Source organism: Otolemur garnettii, unplaced genomic scaffold (assembly GCF_000181295.1).
Source record: "Otolemur garnettii isolate 467f Iridium unplaced genomic scaffold, OtoGar3 scaffold00188, whole genome shotgun sequence".
In the NCBI taxonomy this organism is placed as follows: Eukaryota; Metazoa; Chordata; class Mammalia; order Primates; family Galagidae; genus Otolemur; species Otolemur garnettii.
The window spans coordinates 2,439,227-2,446,675 of record NW_003852583.1 but is presented as its reverse complement, the minus strand read 5'-3'; the positions used below and the strand labels follow the sequence as shown (position 1 = coordinate 2,446,675).

Sequence of the window (7,449 nt, the reverse complement as noted above, 5' to 3'; positions counted from 1 at the left end):
CTTGCCAAATATCCTGATGGAGAGTTAATATTTATTTTAGAGAAATTATTTTAAAGTAGTAATTTCATCAATCTGAGTGAGTTTTACCAATGTAACAATTATGCTCAAAAGCATTTCTTTCTTGAGGTATTTTCAGAATCTCTAAAATATCTTTCCCTTTTGTATACAGAAAAAAATAAATGCAATAATTATCTTTCTCCTACAGTTTGAAAGAACTAAAACATTTTCACTTTGTACAACAAGCTAATGGTGAATTTGCACCAATATAATATTTGTCCCACTTTTCAGATAATTCCATGGAACACGTCAGACTTGACGGGTGCACCACACCTCCCTGAGTGGATGCCTTCTGAATTTTGTAGTGAAACCACACACAACCTAACTGCAAGGGCACTCCTGATATTCTGTGTTCCATGGGGAACAACCACCTATGCGAGATACTTGCTGGAGAGGCCTCTACTTGCCAGGGGATGGTTTGTTGGAACCAGCAACTCTGGTGTCAGATAGACTTGCCTGGTGGCAGCTCAGTTCTGCTCCTTACCACCCAAGTGACTCTGGCATATGATTCAACCTCAGTGAGCCTCAGTTTCCACCTCTGTAAAATGGGAATAACAGCAGCACCCACCTCACAGGCTGTAGGGAGAATTTAATCAAATGATTCATATAACACACTCTGGTCCACAGTAAGCATCTGACACACTTCTCAATTTTTACATTGTGCTACAAAAGAGACAGCTTGAAGGGGATGGTAACCAAATTGTGGGACAGACACGATGGGACACACGAGGTGTTGAAGAAAGGGTGATACACTAGTCGACGTGCAAATGCAGTCTGGCAGGACGTGCACAGAGATGAGCACTTTCCCAGTGCTCGGAGGAAGTCAACACTATTATCGTAGGAATCTCAAAAGGCCATCTGCACAGGCGTTGGGGCATCTGGGAAGGGTTTTGTGGGAGGGCCAGGAGCTTGGAGGAGCAGGGAGGGTGGGCAGGGCTGCAGGCTGGAAAGTTGGGCTCTTTTCCCAAGGCTCATAACAAGGTGTGAGAAAGCCAAGTTTATATTTTTGAGGACCCATGCAGATGGCAGTAAGGAGGAAAGGGGACAGAAAGGAAAGGAGATAGAGGCTGGGGCACTGCAGGAATCCAGGCAGAGGACTAGCATCCTACTGGCAGGTGCATGGTGCCCACTCCCTGACCATGTGCAGACCTGCTGGGCAGGGGGCAAGCTTCCCGGCTCCTACAGACACATCTGCCATCGTCTCCCACTCCTCTGCCACCTGACTGGTCTCAAATCTGCTTCCTCAAGTCTTTCCCAGTCTGGTGTCCTTGGTTCTCCCACTTGGCTGGTTTCCTCCCAGCCTCACTGAGTTAGTGGGCCAGGGAAAGACCACGGGAGTGCCAGGAAGGAGATACAGAATGGGGAAGAGTTGCCAGGGGCACGTCAAGGGTGATGTCACCACAGTGCCCAAATCCTGGCAAACCTGCAGCAAGCAGTGCTGAATGAATAAAGGAAGGAATGATCATATATAATGAAAAAGAAATAATCAAACCTTAGCCTGCCAGCTTACTGAGCAGGAAAGCACAGACATTATTGGAAATATTTTTGCCAATACAACAACTTCTTGACAGGTTTTGGAAATGCCTGATCTTTCCATTTATTGGCAATGGCTCACATCTGGTGTCAACAGCAAGTCTTGACCATCCTTAAGTAGAATGATCCCTGTAAGAATATCAGCTAGAATTCTTAAGGACTCTGTTGACCCCAAGATCCCACCTTGCCCCAGTCCCCACAGCACATCCAGGCCACTGTCAATTTTCAAGTCCATTGATATCTCCCAAATATTTATCTCAGTGCAATTGCAAAGCTGCTTAGCAGGTCAAAGATAAATGTGGGGTTTTGCATTACCCCCCTAGACGGTAAGTTCTCTTTGGGAGGCACTTCATGCACATCTTATCCACCACTGTATGGCTATGGAGTAAGTTCCTGGTCCCTAGGACCGCAGGCACTCCCAACATGTGCTGTACTGGAGTGTCCACCCATCCCAGCCCTCCCTGGCTGTGTCAAATCGTGGGTCAAGCGAATTGTCTTGAGTATTTTCTTTGCTTTTTCAGGGATTACATGACCTCTTGGTCACAGAAGCTGTCCAGGAAGGAAGTATTTGGTTGTAGAGAAGGATGGCCTTTGAGGGGGCTGTATCATGGTTGACCTAGGATGGGGGTGGGGGAGGTCAGCGCTTTCATTAGCTTCCCAGCCCTGCAGCTCCCTGCTGTGGGTGCCGGTGCCAGAGGCTGTGTGGGCAGATGGCAGGAGAGGGAGAGTGTGGGCTATGACCATGTCGGGCTGCTTCCCAACTCCACTGCCCATTTGAATCACTCAGTAAGGGCTTTTCCACCGTGCCAGGGCCTGGGCCCAGACTTGAAGTCTGAGGGGAGGGCCCTGGCACTGGGATAATTTGCATGCCCCTCAGGGCATCTAATTAGGAACCACCAGCAAAGGGGATGGGACTGGTGGCCAGTCGTCCTCTTTACCCTTTACATGTCTGGGGGGCAAAAAACTATGACTCCAGAAACATGGCTCAGAGATTATTGGCTGGTCCCTTCCTCCCTCCCGTCCTCTCGCCCCTTCCCCCACCTTTCTGTTTCTCTCCATTATGACAGCCATTTTGGCAGGTGCTTTAATTCGGGAGATTCAGGGTGTAGCTGTCAGCCTTTCACACACATCTCCATGGAGTGTCCACATGGGCATGTTCCACTAAAAAACAGCCACAAAGCTATTGCTGTCCTTACAAGAATAAACAAATCTCCCATTATTTAAGGTGAATCAGAAAGTATAAAAAGTGCATTTCATCCTCTTCTTAAAATCCTCAGTAAGTGGCTCTGATCACAAACTGTCTGTAAAGCCCTGGGCATAGCGCACTCCCTGGGGGCAGGCTGCCCAGCACTCCCACTAGGTGTGGGGCTATTTTTAGGATGCATAGTCCTGTCTGCCCTACTTGAACAAGAAGCTATAATTTCTCTGCATGGTCGAACCTATAGATACCTCCAGCCACATCCTCATCAGTGGTAGTTATCCCCCGACACTGTGACTCACAGCAACACCACCCAAAATCCACATCTCCCTGGATGAATCAGATGGCGCTACCCATGGCTGGGTGTCCAGTTTCTCTCTGAATCTGCTGCCATTTCTCTAGTTATCCATGCTGCTTTTTAAGCCAGGAACACTTGCTAGAGCAACAAGGATGTGGGACTAGAAATAAACTCCTGTTTGGGGGCCTTTTGGGCTGAAATGTGTCTCCACTAGCCCCCGATGTACATGCTGGACCCCAACCTCACAGTACATCTGAACATGACCTTGTTTGGAGGTGGGGTCTTTAAGATGTAATCAAGTAATTAACGTGAGGCACGAAGACCAGTCCTGAACCACTAGGATGGACAGCCTTCTGAGAAGAGATGAGGGCACAGACACACCCAGTGGGCCAGTCACGTGAGGACACAGGGAGGAGAAGACCACCATCCCAAGCCAAGGAGAGGGGCTTCAGGAGAGAGCGGTGCTGCCAACACCTTGACCTTGGCCTTCCAGGTTGTCTGTTACGAGAGCCCCAGCAACCCAATATATAAGAGTTTTGAAAATTTTCACGTCACAGTAGGTTAGAAAGGTACAGATTTTAGGAGCCCAAAAGGCTGTTCATCTTTGTCCTTCTTTCTGATGAGAACAAGCAAGTTTATTGTCAGAAGTATTAATAGATGCTGATCTAGGCTAGTACTTTGGAAGAGATTCTGAGGAAGGGCTTTGCTTAAATCTGTGTGAGTGAGCACTTGTGCTTTTTAGGGGCATAGATCCCTCTAGGCCCTACAGAGGACCTTCAGTGACGCAGGACTCCACTGAACAAAGCTGAGCCAGGTACCTGTACTCTCACATCACACTCAGGCAAATGGCCCACCAGCCAGTCTCCTTTATTTAAAAACGATCCCCCAAACTTGCACTAGCAGGCAAATATAAGTGTTCTGGACTTGCTTACCAATTTTCAAATACTAGGGATATTTAGCCCTGATGTTCTGTGAATCTTCTACTGAGGGCTGGCTGTATATCTCCTCTCTGTGGACACAAATGATTATCATGAAGGTTGAAATTAATAAACAACTGCCTGGAAACAGCAAGGTGCTTCTCCTGACACCTGGCTTGACTTTGCCAGGCCGCACAGCACCCACACTGACGCGTTTTCAGAGCATGAGTGAATGTCAAAAGGAGCGGAAGCTGCAAGAGGCTGTATTGGCTCCACCTGGTTTTATGGCACCTCAGTCTCCTCACCTGCACAATGACCATCTAAAAAGGAGAGCCAAGAGGGGTCCCAACACCCCACCTTCTCAGCTGGTCCAGAGTTTGGCTCACAGGAAGTGAGCTGCTGCTCACTGCTGCTGCTGTTATTATTAACGTTGTTTTCATGACAAATTGTATGGTTGGCTCTGAGGGGACAGGGGACAGGGGACAGGGAGGAACTGTCATTCAGTTGCCATCTGGTTCCCTGCTCCTGGCAATGTCTAATTAAGGAACAGAGGGATACTTGGGAGGTGAGTCGATCAGAAAGCAGAACCTCAGTCAGCACATGATCAATGGCTTTCTGGAACTCTGCTGCTCACACAATTGCAAGAACAGGGTCCCTGGCCAGGTGTGCCATGGCCCCCTGCTCCGACTCCAAGGCCCTTCACGGCCAGCACCCTCCACACTGCTGCCAGTTTGTTTAGCTTTACAGAGTTGGAAAATGCAGCTTGTGTAGGTCAAGCCAGCTACCAGGTGCAGCACTGTGCTGCCATTGCAATTTACTGTAGGTTTGGAGCAAAATCAAATGTCCAAACTCTCACACTGAAGCTATGCATTGTATTCTCTGGGTTCAGTAAATGATAAAGAATGCAAGTAATGATCTAAAAATACACGTTTAGAATTTTCATGAGCCTCGTTTTAAAAGTACAGAATTTAAAATTTTTTAATTCAAATTGTAGAGAACTACCTGAAAGGCCTCTACTTACACAAAAGATAGTTTCATAGTGGACACATGGGGCAGATATGACAGCACTATTTCTCAATAGACTATATCATGTAAGAAATTTATACATTAACTTGCTTTGAAACAATTCATAAATAGGCAAGAGATTTGGATAACACGGTCCAGATATTCAGTCAATGAAAAGCCTTATGAAATGACTGAACTGATCATTTCATGCATTAAAACTAAACCTTTTGTTTTGTGCACAAAGCTGTTAAGCAGATGTTTTTTATAATATTATTCACGAAACCCTTAGAATTATTTTATGATTTCTCTACAGGTACAGGAATAGTTCATCCTCGATTCAGAAAGCTAAACTGAGCAGTGAGGGTTTTCCTCTATAAAAGAAGCAAATAAGCCTTTTCTAACTTTGTAGCTTAGGACAATGAATCCTGAAAAAGAAATCCCAATATATAAATATGCACTCTTTCTTTTAAAGTAATTAGTGGTTTGGTAGCAGTCCCAGTTCTCTTTGAATACCTCATCAGATATTTTGATTACTGTCCCAAAGTTAAAATACTACTATTAACTATGGAAATAATTTGGTAACTATTATATGTGCTCTGAACGACCTGAATTCATAAAGTACACAAAGGCCCAGGAATGCTCAGGTTACCTGAAACATTACCAGAATCCTTCCATGCACGAATCCTAAAACATTAATGACTGTTCATTCCTTCAGTTCTTTCACTGCATTTGAATATTTCATGTGCCCTGTACATTACTATTACTATTTCAGGGGCAAATGGGAAAAATGTGCATGTCACTATTTCTACAAAGACTGCATCATATACGAAAGTTGTATATTGATTTAATTTGAAGCAATTCATAAATATGCAAGAGATTTGACTAACAGGGCTAGATATATACTCAATCTCTCTGAGAGCTGTATGTTGGGACCAGCACAGAAAATGCAGAGAAACTGAATTAGTATTTTAAAAGGTGCTGAGTTTTTGCCTTCATTTCTAGTACTGAGTAGATAAGATAACATAGTAGCCTAACTGGAGGGCACTAAATTCAATTATGATTTCATCAAATTAAGAAATAAAAATGTGTGTAATTATTTTCAATAATAAGTCTCTGACTTGCAAACTGCATGCAAGGCTCTCAATTTTCATTACAAAAAAAATAAGGAATATACACAGAAGGACCCATTTTAGTAGATGTATATGGGCACCAATGGAACTACTATTATTACAGCATTAGTGTAAAAATAGAAAACATTTAATAAGACATCTCTCTCTCCTCCCTTTGGGGGGTGAAGAAGCCCCCCTCATTTCTCATTTGAAAGCTGTATTTTCTTGCATTTTTAAAAATAAAGATGGTGGTCCAAGTGACCTCCAAGATCTCTTACAAATCAAAAATATGATTCTGAAAAAAATGATTCTGTGATCCCATAAGACAATATTATATTCCTTTTCCTGACCCCTAATGCCGTCTTCACTGTAAATAATGAAAAACAAAAGCAGACTGTTCCAAAGAGTTCTGATTACCAATGATTTAAGAAACAAATAACCGAGGCATTTCTGTGGAATATTTTTCTACATTGTTTGTACAAATACTGTTTCAAAAATAAACTGAAATTGCTCCCCACCCCCCATCATGGCTTATATTCAACCACACACACCTTATATCAGAGCCAACATCTACCCTAAGGATGAGGAACGGACCTCTGACGGTAAAGTATGTAACCTTTCTCAGCGGAAGATGTTTTTATAGAGCCATTGTGTGCACACTCTTCCTAACTCAAGGTATATGTGGAACTTAAACTCTAGAAAAGATGAGCCTAGCAGGATAGTTTCAGAATTAAGTGACCTTCTCTGCTGGAGTTAGAATGCTATTTGTTTGGAATCCCAGGGGCTCTACCTCTAGTGAAATTGGCAGAACAAGCCTTATTTGATTAGTGTGAAAGCTCCTTTAGGGAAAGGGACAGAGACAGCCGGGGAGGAGGAACTGATTGGCTTCTGATAGGCTGCGGGGAGAAAGATCAAACTGAGGTCATTCAGGGTCTTTTACAGAAAACAATAATTTTTCATAAATCTAAAAGATGCCCCTCCAATAATAATTTTATTAAATGATGTTTAATAACCTGAACGTGGTCAGGAGCATATGACCGGAAGGCAGCAGCACACTGTCCTCTGGGCAGCCAGGGGCCCTGTCTCGGCCACTCCCTCCCTCCCTGCCCTCCAGTCCTCTGGGGCTTCTGTGCAATAGGTGAGAAGCCAGGCGACCTGCTTGGCCCTTGTTTCAGAATCTCATTAAAACCTTTAGCCCTGGAAATGGATTTAACCGCTGGGGGTGGAGGGTGAGGAAATAAAAGGAAGAGACAAGGTTTGAAAGAGACCAAGTGTGGAACATCTGCCCCAGAGGTGGGGGTCTGGGCTAGGGCCAGGTGGGAGGGGGTGCTG

The 7,449-nt window shown here is 44.6% G+C and overlaps 1 protein-coding gene across 1 annotated transcript in view; it reads right to left on the bottom strand.

The window, feature by feature from the left end:
* UBE2QL1 (ubiquitin conjugating enzyme E2 Q family like 1) overlaps window positions 1–7,449 on the bottom strand; it is a 35,625-nt gene that overhangs the window by 27,446 nt on the left and 730 nt on the right. The gene's annotated exons all lie outside the window — the stretch shown is intronic.